The sequence below is a fragment of the Pongo abelii genome, chromosome 12 (assembly GCF_028885655.2).
Source record: "Pongo abelii isolate AG06213 chromosome 12, NHGRI_mPonAbe1-v2.0_pri, whole genome shotgun sequence".
In the NCBI taxonomy this organism is placed as follows: domain Eukaryota; kingdom Metazoa; phylum Chordata; class Mammalia; order Primates; family Hominidae; genus Pongo; species Pongo abelii.
In genome coordinates this window covers 81,546,432-81,574,296 of record NC_071997.2, presented here as the reverse complement: position 1 = coordinate 81,574,296, position 27,865 = coordinate 81,546,432, and the positions used below count along the sequence as shown (strand labels likewise).

General features: G+C 33.2%; 1 protein-coding gene and 1 long non-coding RNA gene across 40 annotated transcripts in view; one reads left to right on the top strand and one right to left on the bottom strand.

The window, feature by feature from the left end:
* NRXN1 (neurexin 1) overlaps window positions 1-27,865 on the bottom strand; it is a 1,121,298-nt gene that overhangs the window by 961,599 nt on the left and 131,834 nt on the right. The gene's annotated exons all lie outside the window — the stretch shown is intronic.
* On the top strand, window positions 1,535-27,857 carry LOC129057702 (uncharacterized). 3 transcript variants are annotated; one of them, XR_008522421.2, is made up of 6 exons: window positions 1,535-1,641; window positions 3,707-4,033; window positions 6,792-6,874; window positions 16,181-16,362; window positions 23,628-23,813; window positions 27,692-27,851. It is a non-coding gene; the product is annotated as an uncharacterized LOC129057702 (long non-coding RNA). The 3 variants fall into 3 exon arrangements; XR_008522418.2 differs by lacking the exon at window positions 3,707-4,033 and having other exon boundaries at window positions 27,692-27,857; XR_008522419.1 differs by lacking the exons at window positions 3,707-4,033; window positions 16,181-16,362 and having other exon boundaries at window positions 27,692-27,857.

Here is a 27,865-nt window from a genome sequence, read left to right as displayed (position 1 = left end):
CCATTAATACTCATTGCTACCATTTTGCTTTTCTTTGGTCCATTAAGTAGCCTGACAATCCTTCATATTTTTATATACTACGTTGAGAAATGGGAATTCCTGTCAAATGTATCTTACAAATAAGCATTATATAATAAAATTATTAAATGGGTAGATTTAGATGCTAAAACTGGTAGAATCACAATTACAAAGTATGTAAAAAAGCCCCACCAGTTGTCCATACAAAAAAGTGGTGTTATATGTTAGTGAATATGAAATATTTTATACTAGAGCATTCTGCTCCCAGGAGTTCTTTTTGTTTTGTTCTACTTTGTTTTAAACAGAAAATTCTCTAGTAATATCAGACTCTCCCTCAAGACAAACTTTCAGTTTCTTTTGTTGTTTTGAGAGAACATATTTACAACTTAATTTTCTTAAGAGGGGTACATTTTTTTGACATCACTATATTACAATTTGAATCAAAACTAAGATGTTGACCATATAACTTCTTCATTACATGTAAGTATATCAAAACACCATGTTGTATATCTTAAATATAAATAAAAACAAATAAAACCTAGTATACCAAATATGGAGATACTAAGATTCTACTAATATACACTCTCCAACCATGAGACAATCCATCTAAAGATGAAAGATGAGTAACATATATTAGTTCTTCAATATATTTTAGCAATTATTATTATTATTACTATTATTATTACTATATATTCAAATCTTTATCCTAAAATCCAGCATTTTTTCTCCAATGCTTTGTTTTTATGGTTTTCAAGCTTGCTCTTGGGAAACAAGATAAGATTTCTACCTCATGCCTAACCAATTACATTAGGCCTTAAAAGCTAAGCTCCTCAATTGAGATTTTATTTCTTTTCCCAATTACATTCTCCCCATGGGATGTTGTTAGAGGTAAGCAGAGACCAACAGAACCAACAGCTTGATATCCAGGCATAAAAGCCCCAGGAATTATGATTTTGTGTTGGCAGATGGTCAAACTAAGCTAATGGGTGGCAGAAGCAAATAACACCCCAGTTAATTTTCTACCTCAATCAATTCTGATCTCATCTCAGGCTTACAGCACATTGCACTGTCAGCCCAAATTTAAAAAGCCAGTACATTCCCTCACCCTACAGAATGTAGCAATAGATACTACAACCAGAGGACTCAAGCTCTAAGCAGACAGCCTTGAAAGTGGAAGAAACCCTGTAATTCCATGTTGTTTATTAGACTGACTGACATAAGCCTCACTCCTGACAGGGATTCTGGCATGCTGGGTGCAGGAGTAGAACATATGCAGCAAGGCTAACTACTCTTTTTCCAGCCCCTCCTGGATTGTAACTATTAGACACGCAGTCATGATCCCAAGTAAAGATCTCAAAATTCAAACTGTTGAAACACAGAAGTACATCTTCTTCTTGATGAATATAAAACCCATCCTAGAGAAGAAACTAAGATTTTTTTTTTCTACCTAACTGAAAATATGGCAAGGGATTCTTTTTTGTTTGGTTTCTTAGAACATTTCCAAAACTCTGTGACATCATTATCATAATGAAAAATTCCACTCAGAAAGTCACAAAAAATACTATGATCTGATGCTGGGGACTATGTGAAATATTTAAAAACACAATTCTTTACAACTAAAATGTAAGTCCAACAAATTCTTTTTTAATATTTACTATATATTTCCCAATGTACTACACACTAGGAAAACAAAGGTGAGTCAAGCCCAGGGCCTGATGTAAAATAAGGATATTCACCTTTTTGGTTCTCTTTGGATTACATGTATATTATAATGCATAATACAATATCAGTATTTGCTCATGAGTTCTCCATTTCTTTCAAAGTCTTCTTTTCACATCTCATTATGGTAAGAATCTATAATTCTAATGAGATAAAATACGCCAGTTTATCACAGTAACTAATATACATTCCAAAATTGCCAGCAATCTCTATATTTGCCTACCATTAGGCAGTAACATGGTAGAAAAGACACATTGCTTCTTTATGTTCTTGTAAGAAGATAATTATTTCCATCTACCCCAAAATATTGATATTATGAATGAGTTAGGGGGTACATATGTGAGACCAATTTAAAACAAAAAATAATGTGATTCTTTTATTGGCCAAAGGAAATCTGTTTGTTTCTGTTAAAATCTTATCATATTTTTGACAAGAGTTAAGTTACTTCTTATTTTCTTCCTCCACATATCCACATTGGTAAATGTTACACTAAATTTTTATTGAACTATTTAAATTTCATTTTAATGTTTTACTGTCTCTTTCTTCCTGTTAAAACTTTAGTAACTCATCTAAAGGATGGTGTCCTAGTTCAATGTTAATGATGTGCTTGATGTAACCTCCCACTCAATACACACACACCCACAACACACACACACACACACACATAAACACACACACACATATATACACACATACACACATACATATCTACACACACAGTTTGCAGTTTATTTTTTCTATTGATTATTCTTAAAAAGTTAAAGATAGTGAACATCACAAACTACTTTTCCATTCTGGTCTCAGTGCTTCACAGACTAGTTAATTCTAAGGTAGAAAAGATGGTAAGGAGAGTAGTTGCAGGGACTAGAAAATTCTACTTTAGCAGCTGAGCCTTTTTCTCCACCTGCTCAAACACTGAACTTTTTCCACACCTAGATCAAGTCCAATCACATCTTTTCTGGATCATTGCACTAAAGTGATTCCTTCTTTGAGTTCTTTATGCTTTTAGTCATTGACAATTGAACACTAAATTATATATTTTATTGGTCTTTTGTTGTTTTCTAAATTCATATTTTGCCTCCTGCTAAATCTGAAGGTTTCCTGAAAACAAGCAATATAATCTCTTGACTATACTACATTAATAGTATTTGAATGGTAATATACATGTGAAGAGTTAGTTAATACATACTGGTGGACTGCTTCACAATAATATTCTACTCATAAAACCACGAGTGTAACTTGTTGCAGGGTTAGCAAGGAGCCAGAGGAGCTTAGCAAAGCCATGCTCTGTGGGAAGAGTACAAAAAAACGAAAACACTAGAGAATTATTTTCCTTGGCATCAACTCTTCTGAGATGGAGCCATATAGGCATTCCATAAATGTTAACTGATTGTGATCAACATATTTTACTTCCAAGATTTCACATTCAACCAGCTGCCACTCATCTACCTCTAATGTTAGATTCCAAAGGGACTGCAAGGTCTGTTTTCCGGTTTGCCTGCTTGCTCCTCTGGATTCTGCTTTTTCAGGTGGGAGGCAAGTGGCTGTGAAAAGGAACACATACTGCTTTTAAAGAAATCTGGGCAAAACAGTTCAATAAGTGCCTGAAAACAAGGAGAATTATAAAGTTACTGAAAATAGGCATTTAAAATAGGAAAAACTAATGTATACTAAGTTCCACATTACCAGAGCCCACTTTTACTTGCTTCAAAGTTTTCATCAGTTCCAGGACCCTGCAGAAACCCTCCTGAGGCTGAGTGCCATTTTAAATTTTCCCTGTGAGTAGAAGGCCCTGTGAAGTAGCTTTAGAAGTTTTGGAAGGTTTACTGGCTTTGGTATTTTGTCAGGCAGTTCCTTTGATCAATTGCTGAGCCTGACACCAGAAGGCCCTCCTCTTCCAGCTACACCCTACAGCTCTACAACATCTGAAGTAGCCTCCATTTTCTATTTTTTGTTTTTTCCTCAAAAGAAACCAGAAACCCATGTGGGCATCCTGTGCTGGATTTTTATAAACTCTGTAATTCCAGAACCCTGGACATCAGAAAGACTACCACCTCTTTAAAAGTGACTGAGCTGTAAGGATTCAACTAAGGATGATGAAGAAGAAACTGCTCATTCCTTTGTATGTTTCCCTTATGCCAATCACAGAATACAATAAATAGCATGGCTGATGAGACTGCTCCACAGAACCTTTCATCAGATGTATTTGGGGAAAAAGCTTATAATTTAAAAATAAAACTCTTCCGAATCACCTCTGCCTAGTAGAGTGTTTCCTTCCCCAAGGATTCTCTACCAGGTAGGTTTTTGCTTCCCCAAAGATTCTCAAGTACAAATAAGCACTTTAACAGTACTATTAATACAACATTTTAACAAAAGGTGGGAGTAGTAAAGATTTGTTTTTGTTTTTTAGAGCACCATGATGGGTAATTTTTGTTTTACGTGCCAACTTGGCTATGATGACCAGTTGTTTGGTCAAACACTGGTCTAGATGTTGTAAAGGTACCCTGTAGATGTAACTGGCATTTAAATCAGTTGACTTTAAGTAGAGCAGATGACCCTACATAGTGTGGGCGTACCTTATCCAATCAGTTGAAAACCTTGAGATGGAAGACAGGTTTCTCAAAAAGGAGGGATTCTGCTTCTAGACTGCAATATAGAAATTCTGCCCAAGCTTCCAGCTTTCTGAGTAAAGACTGCAACTAACCCTTACCTGAATCTCCAGCCTGCCATTTGCCCAACACATTTCTGACTTGCCAGGCCCTACATGAGCCACTTTCCTAAAAATCAAGCAATCTATATATACTTATATAGATTGCTTATTTGCAGTTATTTCTAATTATTTTTTCTCTCTTAAATTAGTGTATATTGCTAGACATTAGTCAAGAGAGTATAATTTCAGGAGTTCTGAATAAATAAAATTTTCTGCCAAATAAATGTTTTAATAAATGTTCCATAATGCTTTAAATGTATGTGTTAAGAAGTCAAATCCCTTCATTTAATAATCTGTGAGCAGATATGATGATGTAATAGGTAGCACATTAAGATCTAAAGGAAAAGAATAGGGGAGGATAGGAGTTGGGGTGGTGGGGGCAGTAGGTGGTACCTATTTGCCAAGTTCCTCTTTCTCAGATTCACCTGTGGTCTAGTCTGTGAACAGATGAATAAATAATTAGAATTCTCTCTTTCCACCTTTGTTTTTCTTGCTATTCTGAAGTGCCTGAATATGCCTATAGGTAACTGTGGATCCAAGTACCTGCTATAGGAAAAGAATCTTATCATGTTGTGTTATGGTCATAACGCTACAGAAAGTAGCATTAAAAGGAGGTGCTGAGGCATGCCCATGGTTGAGATGTATTTGCGGCAGGCTCCAAGTCCTGCCATCCAGTACTCCACACAAATTGAGCTATGGAAGAAATAAGTATACATTTTTCAACATTGAATTAAAGATGCCTCTTTTCCCAGTACTCTATACTAGCAATAGAAATGAATTCCAGGGATGTGCAGGACAATGACACAGACAAATGGTTCTCTGCTGCATTTCTGCAGTCAGATATGGGAACTGCAGAAACATTTGCTTTGGAGATACATCATATCCAATAAGCAAAGAAGCTGGGTTTTTTCCCTTTGAAGTTAACCACAAGAGAAAAAAGATCAGAATTGGAATGCTTTGTAAAAGTATTTAAAACTTTATATGTTGGCACCCAAGAAATGTAGCTCCACTCACCCAGTATCAGGTTATCTCTTTTGATTTCTTTTCTAACCAACTGAAATAAGGAGTATATGTATTCTGAAAGGCCAAGACAATATTACATGTCTTGTTTGTCAAGTTAATTAAACCTCAGAAAATAAAGGTATTTTGTAGAATAGTCATATGTGATCACATATAACATGTCAATCTTCACAATTTATAAGCATTAGAATATAAGCTCTATTAACCACTGTGTCTCCCACAGATAGAACAATGCCTGTGATACTCACTCATCTTTGTTTTAGGAGTAAATGAGTCATTTTTAAAAGACATGACATCATTTAATTGTCATTATGGTTTCTGAGGTTCTTCATATTCTAATGAATTTTTACTCCAAATGGCCAATAATTTGCATGAGGTTAACAAAAGAATCAGGCATTTTGTATTTTGTCTTGCTTTCAGAATAACAGAATTTCCTTCCTAGACATAAATAAATGGAGTTTGACTGTGAACACCAATTATGGAACCTAGGTCTATAGAAATACACTGAAAATAATGCCGCAAATCACTAAAGCAAGAGGATAACTCACAACAAACATCAGTATGGGGCTGCACCAAATGGGCCCATCCAAAGGTTCCCTGCCTCAGGTAACAAGCTTTAAGCAATGCTTGTAATAAGCCCTGGGGAACAATTATGACTAGAGAAGACATGAGTAGAGTCAAGGTGTCTAAACGGTGTCAGGACACGGAGAAGTCAAGAGACGTAGACCAGATATGGCAGCTAATTATAGATTATTAAGTAGCATCATATTATCAATCATATGAATTTATTAAATCAACTTTAAAACTTTATTCAGATGAACTTACCCAAATTTCTCTGAGACAAAGCAAACAGAAGATATTTTCCTAAAAGATGTGCAATGTAAGAGTCCTCCACTCTGCTTAAAAGCATAATACATTAAAATATCAGACTGATATGTGATCTCATCTTAAATAATTCCTGTAACCTTCATCTTCCTGTTTTCTTTAGCAATCTATTCCCCTTCTGTCCTTAGAAAGCAGAGTATTTGATGCTAATGTATTTTGTTGCAATATATACACATTTCTCCCTTGTTCCAGCTTTCCTAAAGAAATGAAAAATAGCATTGAATCATGTTTCTGGCAAGGTAAATGCTATTTAGCTATAAATTTTCTGTGATTTAACATATGACTTTGGTTAACAATTTCTACTTTTACTGTGCAGTATAACCAACTAAACATTAAGAGACTTTGTTGTCATGCTGTTGATAAAAATGACTCTTGCAAAAATTACTAATGACTAATTCTATAAGAAAGGACATGTGGGGTTTTCTTTCCTACCCACCAGGACTTCTGAATTATGGAAAGTGAGGTCTGGACAAGATCAAACACGGCTGGAAGAGTGGAATCAGGGGCTGGACCATGATTTGAGTGAGGAGTTTAAATCTATGTGCTTATCAATAGATTTAAATGTTAACCAAATAATAATATATCTGAAATTGTATATAACTAAGAATACATGAAATTTACATTACAGAGTAATGCCTTTTAATATAAAATTATTACTCAAATGCTGTAGTAAATTCCTGAATAATGTACTACTTTTCAATAAAAAATCCACTAAAAGGATATATCGTCAAAACAAAACACTATTTTCATGAAAAATGACTTAAAAAGTTAAAGTAGAATTTATGAATTTCTAAAGACTGAATTAGGTTACATGGCCTAACATTTCAAAATCAACCTCCTAACATTTAAGCAGATTTTCAGTTACACATTTACTTTAAGTAAAATATGGTGGTATTTTATCACTAACATCAGACATGGACAAAAGCACATTTAAAACCATCATTACATTTGTTTCTCCAACTTTTCCTCTGGTTAAATTCAAAAAGTATATAATAACTTCATTTATGAAATTCCTACTATTTGTCAGGTATTTTCCACACATTATCTCTTGTTTAAAAAATTTCTTTCAGTATTTTATTTAAAGAAAATAAGTTTCAAAGAATTTGTGTAACAGCCCAGGTGACACAGCTGGCATATGGCTGAGCTAGAGTTTAAACCATATTTATCAGGGTTCAATGCAGTTTTTTGCCCATGTTACACAGACAGAACCAGCAAACCATAAAAAGTTTTATATAAGCACTGGATCTCACATAAAAATTGAGCCCCAAGTTAAAGATGAACCCACAGGTGCCACAGTATTTTTACTGTCACCATGAGTAGTGTTCTCAATTCCTGAGAAACAATAATTTTGGAGACCTGGAAACAAGAAATTTAAATTCATAGCATTTCTTAGAAATTCCTTCAACCATAAATTATTATTTACCTTTAATAATATTTTGTTTTAAGATAACAATAAGTGACCATAATCGTAAATTGTGTATCATTTTTCTGTAACAGACTTATACATACAAAAGTGTCAGAGGTTTTTCTATAAAAAAGATATACAGTTTTTATGATTAAAACATATTGTGAAAAGATAAAATATATATTTTTATAACTTCAAAATATGCTTACCTGAAATACATATTTGGTAATAGACAACTGTCATAGTAGCGAATGTTAACACAAAATAAATGTCCATAAAATTATTTTTTAAGTTGTAATATAATACCACAGCTATTTAATATTTAAATGCTATTATTCTTAAAATGAAATTTTGAAGCACATAAACTAACTGCTCTCTCTGAAAGCCTTGACCTTTGTTTTGTGACAAATATTCCGTTTGCAATTTTCTTTTCATTTTGCATTGACATTAGTTGAATAATTAAGAGTAAATCTGAAATGGTCTTCATGTTAGGCATTAAGGTGTATATACCGATCCATATAAGCTAATTTTCTGAACAGAATAGTTTCTAGGTTTATCCAGAGTTTGGTTTTGCTATTGAAACTGACATTGCTTTTGTTAACTGAAGTTTTTAATCATTTTCAGATTTCATTTCAAAGTAGTTCACAACATTTACATCTTTGTTTTTTGCATTTTAAGTATGTGCACACAATTGTACCCTACAGCAAATATTCAAACACTGGAAAATATCTGTGAATGTTATTGGATGACATTAAAATAATGTAAAATTTGAATTTCTCAGCAACACTAATACTACACAGAATCAAGTGTAGAAATTGTTAAGTCAAGGATACATTTTGCCTCCAAAACTTGTTTCTTGGGACACTATAGGATTTACATAAAGTATATTATGTGTAAAAACATATAAACATATTTTGTATTTGCAAGTATGATTACTCACTGTTAGTAGCAGAATAAATAAATTGTCATTTAGGTAAACAATAGAATACTATACCACAATGCCAATGACAATGACAATTTAGAAACACAATATTCAAGTCTCCCAAAACAGAAGCCTACATACTGTGATGATTCCATTTTTACAAAATACAGAATCAGGCAAACTGATCTACTTAGTTAAAGCCAGAATGCTGATTACTTGCACGGGTGCAGTGTGTAACAGCAAGGAAGAGAGCACCAGGATGGCATGCTACTGAGAGTTAGAAATATTCTGCTTCTTGCTAAACACGTGTGCATTGAGTTTGCGAAAATTCATTTCTCTGTATTCTTAGTAGGCTTCGATAAAAAAGTTAAGGTAAATATAAAGCACAAAAAAATGTTACTTCAAAACTTATGAGGAAAGCAGCTTACCTTTTGAACTAGTTTCTGCAGCAGACAAGAAATTAGAAGTCAAAAAGTTCTTTTAAAAATTTACAGGAAAAACACTAAGAAAAATCACTCAGACTCCTATCTTATCATTAGATATAAATGGACATATTGTTTGGTAAATGTTATTTTCTCAACAATGTATCAATCAAAGCTGTATTAATTGTATTCTATTTATCTTGTCAATTTAGTTTTTTAGCAATTCAAATTTTCTTATGCCCACACATATTAACAGTACCTAAATGAAGACTTAAAATGAACTTGAGAAATGAGCTTTCAAATAATTTATTTCTGTGATTCAAAATGTTTGTTTGTGAGCAAAGCAACTCCAACATCAACTTCTACTAAAATATAAATTATTTAGTTTTGAAGAGCTATATGAAGAGTGGAAATTAGACTAAATATCTTATTAGAGATCATGTATTCATGTTTTGCGGCCCCAGTATCCAGCACTGTAGCTTCGTAGGAGGTAAATATAAACCACGTTTTCTGAGCGCACATTATCTTTCCATGAAAGTGTAGTAATATCTACACTTGTAACTCTATGGAAACTTGAAATTCTATGATAGTTTGAAACTCACTGCTCACAGGTACATACAACTCTGCTTTAAACTAAGTTGCAGTAACATAGAAACCCATGGGTTTTAATGGTATTGTTTAATGGAGTTTACCAGATGAGAACATACTATTTTTTAAAAAAAATATAATACAAACTTTTTTTTCTATAAACGCAAAAATAGCAATTGAAGGGGGAGGGAGCGAAAATTCTGTCCTATGTTCAGTGTCTCAAAGCAAAACATATGCTCAAATTTTTGTTCTTTGCAAATAATTTACTTGTGGAAGAAAAAGAAAGATTGCGAAAATAATACAGAATATCTTACAAATGAAGTTATTTTCAAAGAAGAGACTTAAGAATAATATAAAATGAGACTTTCGGTTCACTATCTAATATTACTAAGAAAAGTGAAATTCCCATAAAGCCACATTCTGTAACTATAGCAACCTTGCTAGGTAACACAAAAGGGCTCATCTTTATGCAACAGTTTTAGAATATCTATGATCCTGAATGTGACAGTATGTACTATCTTTTCTGGTCTGCTGTGACATCCTAATACATAGATATTATGAACCATATCCAATGGTTCATTACTTATCAGTCAAGAAAGTTATATCTTAGAAACATGTTTAAAATTGAAATACGTTTAAATTTAAAATAAAACACGTTTAAACAGTTAAACTTGCTAACCATAAACTACCAAAAAAACCCACAAGTGATACCAATGTTGCTATTTTAAACATAAATAAAAATACCATACTTATTTGTATGTTTATTTCCAACTACTATTTTATACCTGAATAAGAAAAACTCGTCAAAGTGCTATGATATTCCCACAATGACAACTTCCAAAATGAAATTTTCTTGGTCTCAAAGCACACAAAACTCTGACACAACTGAATGAAAATGTAAAAATGAAGTTGTCCCAGGAGATATGAAGTCATACATATTTACTGAAGCCAGCAGAGAGCATCATTAAAAACTCCCATGGTAGACACAACGTGAAAGATAATTTATTCCATTTAAATATGCCTGATGATGATATCAGAAAATAATCTACATTAAGAACTCTTGGATAAGTCGATAGGTGTCTTTTTGCTCAGAATGTCTAAATTGTAAATATTTTTATAAACACACACACACACACACACACATACACACACATCTATAACATTTAGTTTAGTCCAAAGAGATTTGAGTTAGAAGTACATTTTAGATAATTGTCTCTCCTCAAATAACTCTCTGTGGGGGAGAATAAAACACAAAATAAAATATCTAAGGGAATTCACCCCACAGACTAAGCATAAAGAACTCTGTAATTTGGTTTGAATGAGCTTTTGGTTTTTTGGTTTAACTAATACAGAGATTTTTATTTGATCATTGTATAGACTAGTGAATCCATTTTTGTGCTTCTTTTTAAGTAGTCTACTGGGGAGTATAACAAACATAATTAATGTGACTTAATTAATGTGAAACCAAACACAAAGGTGTTTACCCAAACACTTTTATAACTGGCTAGATAACATGTACTAAAAATAACAGTGAAAGCCCATAGAAATGAGGAGAATGAAAGGAAAAGAGGTGGTAGAAAAATAAAGATAGAAATTTACTTAATATTTTTCAACATATATTGTCAAATTTTTATCTAGATTATTCATTCTGGAATGCAATAAAATGATGGTTTGAACAAAGCAGTGGAAAAATACGTGATCCAATTTTGTCTTGTTTGTTTTATATAATACTGTAGTTTCTATTCAAATAAATATTTCTAATTTTAAAAGAGGAAATTTGCATTAGGACACACAAAATTACTATGCAAGGAATAAATTAGACAGTCTCATAAGATTTCAGATGTAGAAGATTACAAACAAAAAATAATTATAAGCATGACTTTGAAGGCCAAAGGGAAGTTATTGGCTGCTTAGAAACAAATTCTATTATTAAAGTCTGCATTCTATCAATAGTCATTTGTGTGACTGGGTGGGAGTGTTTGTGTGAAACAGACAATATGTCCATCTGAGAAACAGTAAGCTGACTGAACAGTCATGAGATTATTTGCTCATATACTGCCTGGCAAATTTTAACTGTCCTTTAAGGATACAGTTTTTAATTTTGTTCTTTTTGTGTCTAATAATAGCTATATTATACTTTGGAGAGCCCAAAGTCTAGAATATTCAAAGAAATAAATTAGGGTTATTATCTCAATCATTAATTCATAAACGTGTTTCTCTTATAAGCACATCACTGGCCTTATTCTTCTTTGAGAAAAAGAACTAGTCAGTTAAATTTCAAATAATTTTTAGAATATATTTGGATGAGAACCACAATAGAAAATAGGGGTATTGAATGTATAGTTGTTAGTGTTATTCATCACTTTTAAGAATATATTTTTCTTGAAAAAGCAATAAAATTATCTCAGAATGAAAGTTACCAGCTTTATTTTATTCACTTTATGTTTTCAGTATCCAAAATGGATTTGACCAACTACAATTATGTTAGACTGTTCTCCATTTCTAAATAAAGTTCTGATGTTGGAAAAGAAAATTTTGCATCTCTCTTCTACTGGATCCATTAGAGGAGTTGGGTCTACTTTTCTTTCTTGGATTGCCAAACTCTACGTAAAAACTAAGCAGTTAAATATTTGCAAAAGGAATATCAGTTTCAGATACATACTAGGCTATTTAATACTGTTTTATTGAGAAAGCTGGCCATATTTGTAAATACTTAGAATAGCAAAGATCTTCAGAAATATTTTCCTGCTCTAAAAAGATGAAAAACTGCTGGTACATTTCTCAGAGTGGGAAAGAAGTTGGAAAGGCAAGAAGCTTTGAGAAAATGGCTCCAACCATTTTAATGGCTCATTAAAGTCTTTAGTCTTTAGTATCTATGAGTTTATCTAGTCTTTTGTTTACTCTTTTAATGTCTGTGAGTTAAAATGATGAGGCTGAATTGTGTTAAGTGATATCACATCTTTGAGCTTGCAATTTGGAATACATTTTTCATAATAGCTAATAACTATCATTTATTTAATTTTTCTATTGTGTTTCATTCATTAAATTCATGTTCATGGTCAGGGAAAAGATGAAACTTAGTCACCAATATGGGGGTGTTCAGCAACAGAGTCAAGGTGCTCGTTAGTAATCATGCTTTTTAGTTTAACCTCAAATTGTTTTACTGAATTCCAAAGTTGTTGGCACCAAGACTCATACCAAATTGTAAAATAGTTATTTTTTTATCTTTCCTTTCTGGAAAATAAAACAAGAAGGTACCTTTTAAATAAAAAAAAAAAAAGTAGAAAAGGCTGGATAATGTATAATCAGTGGTATTTTTATTTACACGGTCTGTTTCTATTGGTCACCATTTCTACACCGAGAAACAATGATATCTGTCTTCTTAATCTTTCAAGATCAGTACAGTGTCACAGGTGACTGGAAGAAATGATAGAAAATTCTTAAAAACTGGGAGAATGAAGCACAGAGCTTCAAGAAAAATGATATCAATACTAACCCCAAACATTAAAACAACAAACAAACCAAAAACACAACACAAAAACCTTTGGAAATTATAAAAGAGAAAGAAGGGATTGGTCAAGATCAAACAATTATATAGACTGGAGGGAAAGAAAGTCCATGAGATTTAATTGGAGGCAGCTGAAAATCAGAATTTCTTCCAATTGATTCCATGTTTGCAAGGGTCTTATGCCACAGCCAGTACTAAAGAGAAAGAACAGCTCAGGGCTAAGGTCGAACTGAAAGAAGTGAAAGTAGGAGGGAGGACCATAAAATTAGCCAAGTAACCTGGAGAGTTAAAACAGTCTAGATATTTTTTCTTCCTTCTTTCCTTTCTTGCTCCCTCTGTTATCTTTTCCTCTCTCTCTCTCTCTCTGCGCCTTACTCTCTTCATTCCTCTCTGCAGAAAATCATGAAGTGCAATAATTGTAATCCACCATTAGCTTCAGAAAAAAGTATAATGTTGCTTGCATTTTATGCCAAAATATGTTTTGACAATGATAATTTCTAATTGCCCTGACAATGTACTCTCAATAAATCATACAAAATCAGAACAATAATGCAGGTACTCAATTTGAATTCTATGGCTTAACTCTTGTTTGATTTTCATATGATAATTAGCACAAATCACTACCTACATTCTATCTCTGATTAAGAAATGGCTTCCTTTAACCTGATGGATTTGACAACTACCTGTTGAAAGATTTTGCTTTCCTATTTTATTATTTTCTTATGATTGTCACAGCATGAAAAATATCCTTGTTGTTTGCAAATATCAGATTATAATACGTTTAATTTGTATTCTACTTTACACATCAAACTATCATAGCCTAAAAAGTAAAATCTAACCTTAACACAGACAGCATATTTTCATTACGTTTAATCACAACTTGATCATTTCTCAGTCTTTCAGCAAAAAAGGTTCGGTCTTGAAACATGGAGATTGGCAAAGAATTTTAGCTTCATAAACTATGAGTCTTCTTAACTGCTCTTCATGTATTTAAAATCCCACCAACACCTGAAATTGGCTTATATCAAATGTGCCCTCTTTCTTTCTGACTTTCCATCAGACTGGAAGTGTTCTCTGAGCTCTTCAAAATACTTTGCTCCTGAGTTATTTGTGTACTCTTGCATATTAATATGTTGGGTTGCTTAAAGATAGTAACCACGTTTTGGTTTCTTTGATGCCTTCCACTCTACTTGTCAATGATTTGTACACAGAGCAAATGCTCAATAAACACTTCGTAAGTTCATGCAAGTAAAAGTAATTTGTTTCTCATCTAAACAAAGGAAAAACCATGTCTGATGGCAGCTTTCTTTCCGATTCTATCTGTTTAACCTCAAATTCAAAATAAGAAGAGGTTGTGGTATAACTTGTACATTATTTTCAGAAAAAACATACATTTTTACATTCAAATATAACTTGTAATTAAGTCCAAGGTTATTTATGTAGTAGAGCTAAAATCCTTCTTATTGGTAATAGCTTTTCATTTAAATATAGAATAAGACTTTGGTTACATGATTAATTTATGTTGGAATATCATGCTTTTAGTAAACTTTGGAAAATGTAAATACTAATAAAATGTTATAAAACAAATTTTATAAAGCATTCATAAACATAACTGCATAAAATATATAACCACTTTTATTAAAATATAGCATTTAGACTATCATACCAGGTTATTCCTTCTTAAACATTTAAGTATTTCCTTTCAGTTGCTTTTCAGTAACTAATAAAAATGCCTATTTTTCCTAAACATATCTTTAAAATAAATCTAATTTATAAGTATTTAAAATATTTTTAATAATGCTGCATGTTAATAACTTCCTACTTTCTATGTGCTCATTCTGTAACATGAGCTTCAGGTTTTCCGTTAATATAGAGGCTTAGTTTTAACTCAAACACACAAATGTGCACTGGGCAGAGTTCTCAACTTGTATAATGCTTCTTTATATTTAATATCATGCATCACCTACTTCCAAAATTCCTTTTGCTATCTGTTATGTTTAGCAAAACAGATGTGTCATCCAGCAGTGTCATTCATTAGAATTCATTGTAAAAGGTGGTGAACTGAGTGAAACTCTAACCTTAAAATATATTTTGGATCACTCTGCTTCACAAAACTTAGAGAAGACATTAACACTGCCCTTTAAAAATCAACCACTCAATAAATGTACCATATACATGTTATCTGTATCACATAATGGAAGAGTAAAATGTAATTAAAAGATTGAAACTGACTTATTTCTTTTAATGGAGGACATTTAAAGAGTGAAAATTTATTTCAAAGTTTTACTTAGTTTTTTTTTAATGTGAATCGTTAGTTTTGTCAGACCATAATTGTCCTTAGCTACTCTTTAATGGTATTTAACACTCACCCATATTTCAAAGTTCAGAAGAAATATATCTGATATGTCAGTCTACATAAGTATGAATGTGATTATTGCAGGAGAACTTTTTATTCTTCTTAAAATAGCATCTTCGGGAAAAATTTTATTTCCATTTATATTGAACAATTAAAACAAAAAACATGAAGAGAATCCTACACTGAAAAATTCATTTAATTATCACCTTACCAGCTCATAATTACTTCATTCTGAACTGAGATAACTACTTTAGTGAAACAATGATATTTGTTTTATTGTATTATGCACAAAACACAAACTTCTAATAATTAGCTTTTCAGTAATATCATTATTCTTAAATTTTACTTCAACATAAAGAATAAAATAAGTAGATATTTAATGCCTTAACCAAATAATATAAAACTCAACATATTTTAATCCCTGTTTAGTGAAAACAAAGCACATGTTTATACATGGTCAATATTTTACTCCTTAGGGGCTTAGATTTTTACTTCTGGCCAAAGGACATTCTACAGCCTCCTCGAAGTCAAAATTTCAGCCAGGCAAACAGTCTGTCAGTAACTATTGATCGTTTAGAGAAAATACTAGTGATTTATTGAAAGATCTATACTTCTGTCTTTCAATAGTAAAAGAAGAAGTAGGCCAAGTAAACCATGATATGATGACATGGAGAAAAGAATATCTCCAAAATTGCTGCTGCAGATGCAGAAGAAATAGAAAAGTGACAAGTTGAAATCAATACTCATTTTAGACTTACTGATGGAATGCTTCATAATTACCAGACTGACCATAAAGCATAGGAGTCCAGGTCAGTTGCAAAGGCCATAACCTTCTTTCCTTTTTCACTTTATAGTAGACATAAATGGAATTGTTCTGTTTATACTTAAATATACGCAAGTATTTTATTATACAATCTGATATAAGACCATGTGAAAGTTTCATTGACCTTGCTGAGGATTATACTGTTTTAAAGATTCTCAGTTGCTCAAGAAGTAGACTTCTATAAAAATTAATCATTACTTGAAGAAATGACTGATTAAAACAGATTACTGCTTTAATAAAATCACATGCCAAGGCTAGAGAAACATCCTTTCTTGTTAACATCTCTTGATATACAAAGTATATTACCAGAAAAAACTTACTTTTCCTCAGATGATGATACAGTTTCTCTTGGAATGGGAATGTACCATAAGCCTGGATCGGGGTAAACTCTTGTTTTTACACAGATACAATTATATTTTTGAAGCATGAGTAGCGGGCAAAGACTTCTCAACATATTCATTTATTTCTTCATTCATCACCCATCCATTCATTAATTCACTGAATTGATATTTTCTGAGTGCCTACTACCTATGCCACGCACTGTTGTAGGTTCTGGGGGTACAGCCACATAGAGAATAGACAAAAATCTCTGTACTTAAGGTATCCAATATTATCAGGATACACAAACATATAGCTGTATAATATATTGCCACATATGAACAACTATTATTTTAGGGAAAGAAAGGGAAGAGGATAGTTCTGAAGCCTTTATTTCAGATCAGATGGAGACAGACTTATTTGAGAAGGTGACATTTGAACAAGGATTACAATAAAGCAGGGAAACTTGTATTGCCAATACCTGAGGGAAGAATATGCAGGAAAAAACAATAGGTGAAAATGTTCTGACAGAGAACATGACATTTATTAAGTCTGCTTCATTAAATGAAGTTTTGAGAATGGAAACAAAATACTGAGAATAATTGTAGACGGAAGTTGTGGTGCTGCTTTTATCATACTGTTATTACTCAGCTATTGGGAATTGAGAGATCAATGTCTCCTAAGGCTGGGTTATTATTAGGTTCTTTATATTATGTAGCACAATTCATTAAGCCCTCCCAGTATAATATGTTTTTCCATTCAAAAAATAATATACACTGGTGTAGTACTTAATTGGTCATCTTACAGAAGCAATAATACTCAGAGTTAGAGAAAGAGCCACCAAATAGTCTGAAATTCACACACAGCTCTAGCTTGATAGTTGCAATTGTCCAATCCTTTGGAACTACCTTGACATGGAATTCTTAAACCATTGATAAAAACCTGCAAATATTTAAAGTTCTATTGAATCTGAGATACCTTGGCCAATCATGTAAACATTCTTTACTTTAAACATACATGGCATATTGTGTACATACATATATTTATTCATAACATATGCATGTAAACACATATTATATATTGGAGCAGCCATTAACATGTGCCAGTTGCCATATGTCACTCAATGTTTATTTCAACAACTTACTATTCATTTTTAAGGAGTGCAGTTAGTTGACAACTCCTAACAAATACTTACAGGATCTGCTGAGGCTATGCTCTCTGGGTTTGCCCCTAGCCAATGACTAAGAATGGCGTGGTCAAGGGAGGGCAGGAAGATTGGGACCTGGCCATTTTCACCCAAACAGGAACTCCTCTGATGGGCAGTCTTCACTCCAGAGCTTTCCAGAAAGGTGGCTGAGAGCCTATCAGATCTATACTGTGGCTTGAGGCCTGTCATCCCTTTCTATCTGGATTCTTTCCTCTTTTATCACTCATAATTGCTACCTCCCAACAACTTTTTGTACCCTAAGTGCATCTGAGCATTTCTGCCCTGGAGCACCCAGCTGTCACATGTGTTTATAGATGTACATGCAAATATCTATTATTTTAGGGTAGGTAATACATTATTAAAACTCTTTTCACTTACTAATAGTATACGACTAATGCCACAAAAGGACAGACAAGTATTTTGTAGTTAAATATATCCTACTTAAATGTTAAAGGGGGCTTTCATATAATGAAACATTTGACATTTGTGAATAATTTTTAACGAGAACGTCAATATACAAGGCAGCCTCAATAAAGCATTTTCCTATAGTGTTTAATATAGGATTTGGTTTGGTTGTCATATCTAAATTGTTTATTAAAGGACCAAAAGATTCTTCTTAGAAGCTATCCTGATATTTGAGATGTTCCCATGCCATATAACTCAAGTGTTGGTGCAGGACAAATCTTTACTATGTGATATTTATTTTTATTTAATTGAGAAGTTCTCTGATTATGTAGGGATGTATTATAATTACAGTAATGTAAGGTCAGCATATACATTCACAAGTATAAGGTGATTTTTGATAAAGTATTTTAGTTTATCAATAAGACTTTCTATTTATGGTACTATAGTTATCCTTCAGGATTTTTCCAACAATTTATTAAAAACTTGACTCATTCTCAGAATAAAATTAATACAATTGAGGAAACTGTCAATTAATTGTTCTTCACTTTCAGCAAAAATGATTAAGGTCAACTGCGAGAACAATTCAAGATTTGTCCTGATTATTCATTTGAAACTTCCTATTTTCCCCATGTTTTTCCATAAATGCAGAATACTTAATTAATATATTCTATACACAAAGAAACAGTTGAAATTATACGGGCAGCACTTTATTGTATAACTTTTCTTTATAGTGTCTAAGGTCTACTGAACATGAAAAATATTTACCACCTCAGTCCATGAGATTAATATAAAAATTAGTGTTAATACAATGGTGAGACATGTGGTTATATAACATATACGTAAATTATCTCAGAACTAAAAAATAAAATCATCACAAAGTATATGTTATATTACTGAATCCAGTGGGAGAGGATATCATTTGAGGAATGTTGTTTCTACATTTTTAAATTAATTAAAGGAAAATTTGGCAATGGGAGTTTTGTTTAAAAAGATAAATTATACCATGATGTAATCTAACATTTGTTTGACTAGGCAACAAAAATTTCCTGGCCTTCTCCCAAGATTATGTTATTCCTAGAAATATAAAATAATATTACTCCTTCATGTTATTCCATATCTCATACTTACATCAAATGCCATTACTACTGCTTTTCAAGAAACAACCATGAAAAGCCAATAAATAAAGTATTTTGAGTTTGAGTTGGGTTCCCACTACAAATGAATTGCCACAAGAATAAATGACAAATTATTCGTTTGCTATTCCCTCCACCAAGTTTAACAGAAGCCTTAGAATCTTCAGTACATCTCAAACACTGTAAGAGTAATTTATGATCCTGAAAGAGAACACACCCTATTGGGGCCTAAATGACCACAAACAATGAGCCATTTTATGAGTGTTAAGTAAGGAATTCAATAAAAAGGTGATTTAAAAAGCAGACATAACATCTTTGAATTAATCTTTGCTCTAATTGACAAGTAAACGCCTGTACATATTGGATATTTTTCCTCTTACAGCAAAAAAGGCATTTTTTTTTTGCTAGTCATTTCATTATGGATAAGTTGCTTCACCACTTGAGCCTGTTTTCTCTTCCGTAACATAAAGAGGCTGTATTAGAGATGGTCTAGTTAACTATATTCAGGGGTCAGGCACTGAAATGAGTGGGTCAGTATAAATTAAGACAAAATACTGCTTTGAGTAATTTAGTTTTTTTTTTGTTTTTTGTTTTTTTTGAGATGGAACTTTGCTTTTGTTGTCCAGGCTGGAGTGAAATGGCACAATCTTGGCTCACTGCAATCTTTGCCTCCCAGGTCCAAGTAATGGTCCTGCCTCAGCCTCCCAAGTAGCTGGGATTACAGGAGTGTGCCACCACGCCTGGCTAATTTTGTATTTTTAGTAGAGATGGGGTTTCACCATGTTGGCCAGGCTGGTCCCAAACTCCTGATCTCAAGTAATCCACTCTCATCAGCCTCCCAAAGTGCTGGGATTACAGGCATGAGACACCGTGCCTGGCCTAAGCAAGAAATTTTATGTAAGGGCATTGAAATTCCAAATGATTATTAAAACCCATGTGAAATATATTCGCTCCACAACCCTCCAAAGCTCCCAAATTTCAAATTTTGGACCAAATCATCTCAAAATTCTCTCAAGCCTCTTCCATCTCTAAGAAGCAATCTAAAAAAGCCCTGATAATGTGAACCATTAAAATCAATATAACACAGGCACAAGACAGTAGAGGGGATTAATGTAGAAAATTATTTCTTACTACTTACTGAGTCCTGTTAGAGAATTGGATATCAATGTTTCTATTATTTTATCTGGTCTCTAAATCACCCAAGTATCACTCAATGCTAAATCTTCTAAGAAAAAAAAAAACTCAGATATTATGAGAAGAAAGCCAAAAATATCCCAGCTCATAGCCTAATACACACATTTATTGGGAACCTACTATGTGTAAGACACTGTCCCAGGCATTTGGGATAAATCAGTTAAAAGTACTGACAAAGATTCCTGCCCTGGTGGGGCTTATACTCTGCAGAGACAAACAAGGAAACAATCATTAAACTTTAAGTAATTCATGTATATATTAGAAAATGGTGTGTGCTATGGTTTTCTAAAAAATAAGTAAAAGGGATTGGGAGGGTGGGAGACAAGTGGCAGAAAGTTGAAGTATCTAAAAGAAAGGTTCAGAATTGGCCAGGCGCAGTGGCTCACACCTGTAATCCCAGCACTTTGGGAGGCTGAGGCAGGTGGGTCACTTAAAATCAGGAGTTCAAGACCAGCCTGGCCAACGTGACGAAACACTGTCTCTGTTAAAAATACAAAATTAGCTGGGTGTGGTGGGGCATGCCCATAGTCCCAGCTACTCAGGAGGCTGGGGGCAGGAGAATCGCTTGAGCCTGGGAGGTGAAGGTTGCAGTGAGCCAGGATTGTGCCACTGCACCCCAGCCTGGGCGACAAAGCAAGATTCTGTCTCAAAAAATATATATATATATTCAGAATAGACTCAGTGAGGTCCAATTTGAGCAATGATTTGAAAGATGTAAGGGATTTAAGTATCTGAAAGAGGCACTACAGCCAGTGCCCTGAGATGGCAGCAAGTATCCTGAGCAAAACTGCAAGAGGTCAGTGTGAGGGAAGGAGACAATAAAAGGTCTGAAAAGTCTCCTAGAAACCATTAACACTGTGCATTTTAGCTACTATATGGATTTTCATTCTAAGTAACCGGTGAAATGAGGTATCATGGCTAACAGCAACTGCTTTGGTGTTAAGCAGCTCTACTGTTTATCAGCTTCAGTGTCAAGTTGCTTAATCTCTGTGCTTCACCTAACAAATAAGTATAATTTCAGTATAAGTACCACGTAGGACTGGTTATGAGGATAAATGAGATAATGCCAAATGTCGTACTGTGACTGGCATAGAGAAACTGCTCAATAAATTGTTTTCTCTGAACTTGCTACTTCCAACACAAAGTTTTTCTCAAAAAATGAGTATCGCTGATACCAGGACCATTCTAAAACTTATCTCCAACATCTATGCTCAGAATGATGAATCAATTAACCAACAAACCTCTACTATGCGCAAGGGATTATTTTAGGTGCTGAAGGGATACACAGAATTTAAAATGGATTCCTTGATATTAATAAGAACATGATTTAAGTGAAGAAATAAAACATACACATAAAAACATAATTTACTATTTCCTATCAATAAAAAGGAATAAAGTACTGCATCTGCACAAACACATTTGGATGACTCTTAAACTCATTGTGCAGAAATGAAGAAGCCACACACAAGAGCACATACTCGGTGATTCCATTTAAACAAAATGAAGACTAATCTATGGTGACAAAAGGAAGGTCAGTGGTTGCCCAGATCCAAGGGAAGGTGTGAGAATGGACTTTACAAAGGAGTACAAAGAATCTTCATCATCTTCAGAAATGTTCTGTGTCTTGGTTGTAGCATTGTTTCACAAGTGTAAACAATTGTCAAAATTCATCAAAGTGTGCACTTTAAATGGGTTCTATTTACTGTATTCCTCCATAAAATTGATGGTAGCAAAAACAAAATGTAACAGTAATAATTGATCAGAATGGATTGACTAATCACTACAGTATATCTTCCACTATAGTTTGAACTACAAAATTACAGGACAAGTTTAGTTTAGATATGCTAGGTCACACAATAATTTCCAGATATTTCTTGAATTGCATTAGGTCTAGAAATTTTGTTAAGCTTGAAGATAAAGTTCTCCTATTGAGTTGCCATTAGTTGTGGCTCTATTCAGTCAATGTCTGAATAACTTTATGTCACTGTTTCTTTGTTTCTATATGAAGAATACTTTCATCTTCAAACTTTTTCCTCAAAAATTTTCTTTTCTTTATACAGTTCATTCCTTCTTAGGACTGTCCCTTGCAGAGATTTCCAACACTTTCTTACTGCTTTCAATGTAACTATCAAAGATTTTAATTGCAGTTTTATTTTTTAAATATGGGCCATTCTGGCTTCTATCTGTAGCCCTTTTCCAATGACGTATAAGAGAGGAAGTGGCATGTCTAACATGTCTAATCTTAAAAAGGACACACTTTTCAAAGAGTTTTATTTTCAAAGTTATCCTACTATTGGTTACCAATACTTATAACACATTTTTATGAAATGGCAAATAAAAGAGATGCGTATATCCATAGGGAGGTAGAAAATGAACGGGGATATTGTGCTCTTCCTAAGATTCAACTTTGATATAATATTCTATGAGGTTATCATTCAATTGTTCTATAATCTAAATTCCCACATTTCAAAAATTTGATTTTCCTATGAAATTAATTGCTTAATATAAAAAAGCACATTTATAATTTATTCTTCAGAAATGAATGCTTTGAAAATACATTTAAATAAGTGTTGATGGACATCATTAACAGTGAAATATAATTAAAAGAGTAAATTATTTAGTTGGGTTTTTTTAACCAGAAAAAAAGATTTCTATGAAAGCTTTCTGTTCAGAATATTAAATGCCTCAGAAGTCATACTAGATTTTGAATGTAGTACCTATTCTGTAAAGCAAATTCAGGATTCTTGCAGACAGATTAAAAATTATTTCCTAATATAGATGACTCAAAGAAATACCTGTCAAACAGAGAGTTAAGACTTCTGAATGCAGACACAGCTTGAAAAAGAAGATGATGTATTTTCCATGGAGCATTTGCCAAAGAACTATTCAGCAGAGACATAAATAATTAAAATTAAACTGCAGTCACTAAAATAAATGAACCATATTCTGAAGCAATAGGTTGACTTTTAATCCTGATTTTCACTTACTTCTAAGCTCACAAAATTTAAGCATCTGCACCAAATCGCCACATCGATAATTTGAATTAGCCGGATTCCACCGTAATTTCTGAAGTGCACATCTCTCCAATTTCTAATGCAGTACAATTGAAAATGTATCAGATAAAACTGGTTGCAGAAGGCTTGGAACATTAAATGCTTTGACAATGACAAATAGAATAAGGTGAGATATGTCTTAAAAGGAGGGTCTTCCCACTACACTGTGCTTAATCAATTTTAGGGACACCCTCTGCCACATTAGAGGCCTTTTTATTTTCTTCTCTCCAGACAAGGATTAGTAGATGTGGGCCCTGCTTCCCCCAAGTTTATATTAATGTATAAGGGTAACCCTGTGAAATAAGAAGATTACCAGAGAGAAAATTTTTTAAAAAATTAAAAAAAGGGGGTAGATTATGTCAAAGCCCTCCTTGAAGAGATAGTTAATTTGGTTTTTTCTAATATTTTGCAGGTTGTATTAAAGAAAGTCTATAGAAAGACAAGCAGGGAAATGTGACAAAAGACTACACAAACAATTTATAGGTTCTTATGACATTATTTTTTCTTGCTGTAACCCCATGTTGGTGATGTTATAGAACTTTTGATATCTGGCAGAATTATGTCAAATACATGAACTGCAGTTTAAGAAGCATAAACGTCAGGTTGTTGAAACCTTCCACATCAAACAAATTAGCAAGAATTTTTGAATGTGAATTAGAGCAGTTTATTAGATATCATGGGAGATACAGAAGATGTACTGATATTAGGCACACAGAGGTATTTTAAAATATGTAATAACTGAAGAGACAAGACATGGAAGATACCAAAAGGGATTTTTTTTGTGTGTAAATTAAGCACCTAACCATAAAATAATCAGAGAATTAATCAATCTAGAGTAACATGAATATTATCAAGAGAAGGCTGAGCAATACAAATAAAACAAATAATATCTCCCCATGGCTACTCACAAGAAATTAAACCTTGCTGAATGTCAGTTTCCCCTTTGTGACAGGGATCAGCCTAAAGGCCTAGTGTCCACAATATGTTGGACAATGTGGGATTTTTAAGTGCATAATAGATCCCAATCCTTTAAATCTCCAAACCTCACCATATCCTATATCACATTATACTTCAACTCTCCAGTGGAAGGGTAAGTATCTGGGAGTGCACCCTTTAAGGACAGTAGTTCTAAAACCCTTAGTATGTACTTGGGATCAGCCTCTAGTTGAGGTTATTAGGTCTAAGTCAGTTTTACTTTGTATTATAAGCATATTTGTCAGTATCAATTAAACAAACCATATAACTTGGGTAAAATATTTAGAAAATGGAAGGCATTTCAGGTGGGAAGGCGGGTACAAGTAAGAAAATAGAATTGGAACCAAGTATGGCTTACTCAAGATAGCATGAACAGATATTTGTCAGAGTGAGGATTAAAAGTAAAATTATTAAATAAATAGGGCTCTTAAATAGCACAAAAATAACGTGGAGGAGTCTGTAATCGATATGACAGCTAATAAGGGAACATTTGCACATTTCTGAGCAAGGGCATTCCGTGGTGTTGTGCAAGCCAGAGAGGGTGAAACCTAACAAAGAGAAACCAGCTAAAGCAGCTGGCAGGAATGATGTAATGCAAGAAAGAGGTGATGAGTGCTACCTGGATTAGACTGAGCTGATGGAGGTAGAAAGGAAGAGATGGTTCTCCTAAGAATCAAGAAAAATGAACTCATATTGAATCACCTCTTCAATTCTCTTCTCAAATGTCATGCTGCCAGTGAAGGCCTTACCCGACAACCTCATGTAAAAATTACACCTCCTTTTCTCATCGGTGCACTCCCATGTCCCATTCACTGATTTTTTTCTCTATAGAAGGTATCACTATCTGACACACTATTTATCTGGCTTTTGTTGTTTTTGTTAATGCTTGTTTCATATCATTAAAATGTGAGTACCATGATCCATGATTTTCATCTGTTCATTTCCCTGTTCCCCTGAGCCCACAAGAGGGGATTCAATAAATTTGAACTGAGTGAACAGAATGAATTAATATCCAATAAAGAAAACAAAGATGAGGCTGGGCACGGTGGCTCACACCTGTAATCCCAGCACTTTGGGAGGCTGAGGTGGGCGGATCACAAGGTCAGGAGATCGAGACCATCCTGGCTGACATGGTGAAAACCAGTCTCTACTAAAAATACAAAAAAATTAGCCAGGCATGGTGGGAGACACCTGTAGTCCCATCTACTCAGGAGGCTGAGGCAGGAGAATGACGTCAACCTAGGAGGCAGAACTTGCAGTGAGCCGAGATTGCGCCAATGCACTCCAGCCTGGGCGACAGAGCGAGACTCCATCCCCACAAAAAAAGAAAGAAAATGAATATGAGAAAACATTAATTATGCTTTCAAAGTTCCTCACCTGGGGTTCTGGTACAAAGTTATATACAAGCAAGAACTTCATTAAAGGATCTCAAATAAATCTTACAATCTTAAAAGCAAAGTTCAACAATAGTTTGATATCACGTGACACTAAGAAAAAAATGTGATTTGACCAGTAGGTAATCAAAAACAGACTAAACAACAATCCAAAGAAACTGCCAATAGTCCACAAGTTCTTTAGTAAATGTGAATTACAGCAATAATGTGCTAACTTGTATTCACTAAATAGGTTTTCAAGCTTTCAAAATGTTTAAAAATGTTTTCACTTATCATTGCAACATGCATGGTGAATGGAAGATGGAGACACTAGGAGTTAAATAACCTCCCATATGCTTTCCTTCCCATATTAATGAATAGAACATTACTTGCTTCCATAGTAAACTAGAATTTGGTGGGAAAGTCATGAAGTTCTCCAAAGCAAAGTTAGAGCCATTAGATTAAGAAAGTGAATGTAATAATGTACTATTTTCTTCCTTTAGAAAAGCCTAACCTCAATTGACCATTGAGAAGGATGGCTTTATTAGATGATGAGGAGTCTGAAATATCATTAATTCACTCGTCAACATCTAGAAATATTCTTTAACCAGGGCAAGACGAATAAAATGCATTTATTCTTAGCAACATTCATTATACCAAAACATTTATTCATTTTGCTTAGAAAGAATCACTGAAGTAAAAACAGACACAAATTAGAAAAAAATAAAGCAAATGTTGAATCACATTCTGAGTTTAGAATAGAATAAGAATAAAAACAAGTTTTCTCGGGAACTGGAAAAAAAATAGGTCATAAATATTAATGTACTAGATCTACATAAAAAAATTCTAAATGAAGGATTTTCATGACTCTAAACCAGAAATCATTTTAGCTTATCTTGGAAAACACTACCAGTGAAACAACTTAATATCAGTTAATTTTGCTTTCTAATTCAATTTGTGAGACAGCACTGGATGTATTGAGAAATAGTACATCTCCTGATCTTCTAAGATACCATGTAACTTAGGAGTGCTGAGAATATATTACAGCACCCTGGTAAAAACCCATGCATGGTGTAGTTTGACCTTAGTGGGGAACTTTAGCTTTCACCATCAGGTTCTGACTTGCTATTTCCTTACTGTGTAATGTGCAAAAGTTTTTATCTTGGTTATTTTTTCTTATCTGCAAAAAGGAAGTCAAATTCATTGTCCCTTTATCTCAGATAGTTATTATAACAGATAAGAAAATGCTTTTTAAAAGTCAAAAATGAATTAATATATTAATTTAATGTATTATTCTATAAGTTTACCTAAATCAGAACTACTACTACTGTTATAATTAGAAAATGATAAGGAAGGGAAGAGGAAGTACATATAGAAAACCGCTTTTACAAATCAAAAATAAATATTTATGAATAAAAGATGAAGCTGCTGAGAAAAGTAGAAAATTACAATAATATCACTTTATTGAAGAAGATATTGGGCATATATTCCCAACCAGTATCAATATATTATTTTTCAGAGATAATGTTACCAGGAAGAATAAAGTTATGTTTATTTAGACAGGGCTAGAACTTTTTTTAAAAGACAAACTAAAATAAGTAAGATTGGAATTCATTTGAGGACCCTTTTCAATCTCTTTATGTTCTCTGCTTTCTAGGTATTCACTACCAGACCTCGCCAACCTAAATTTTAACTCTCTCTTTAGTCTTGTGGACCAAAATGACTTTTCTTCAATCTAAACCATACTGAAGCTGAATTCAATCTAACTATAGGAAGACATTAACATGATTCAAATAAAGCTTTGCATAATAACTGTTTCTATTATGTTGAC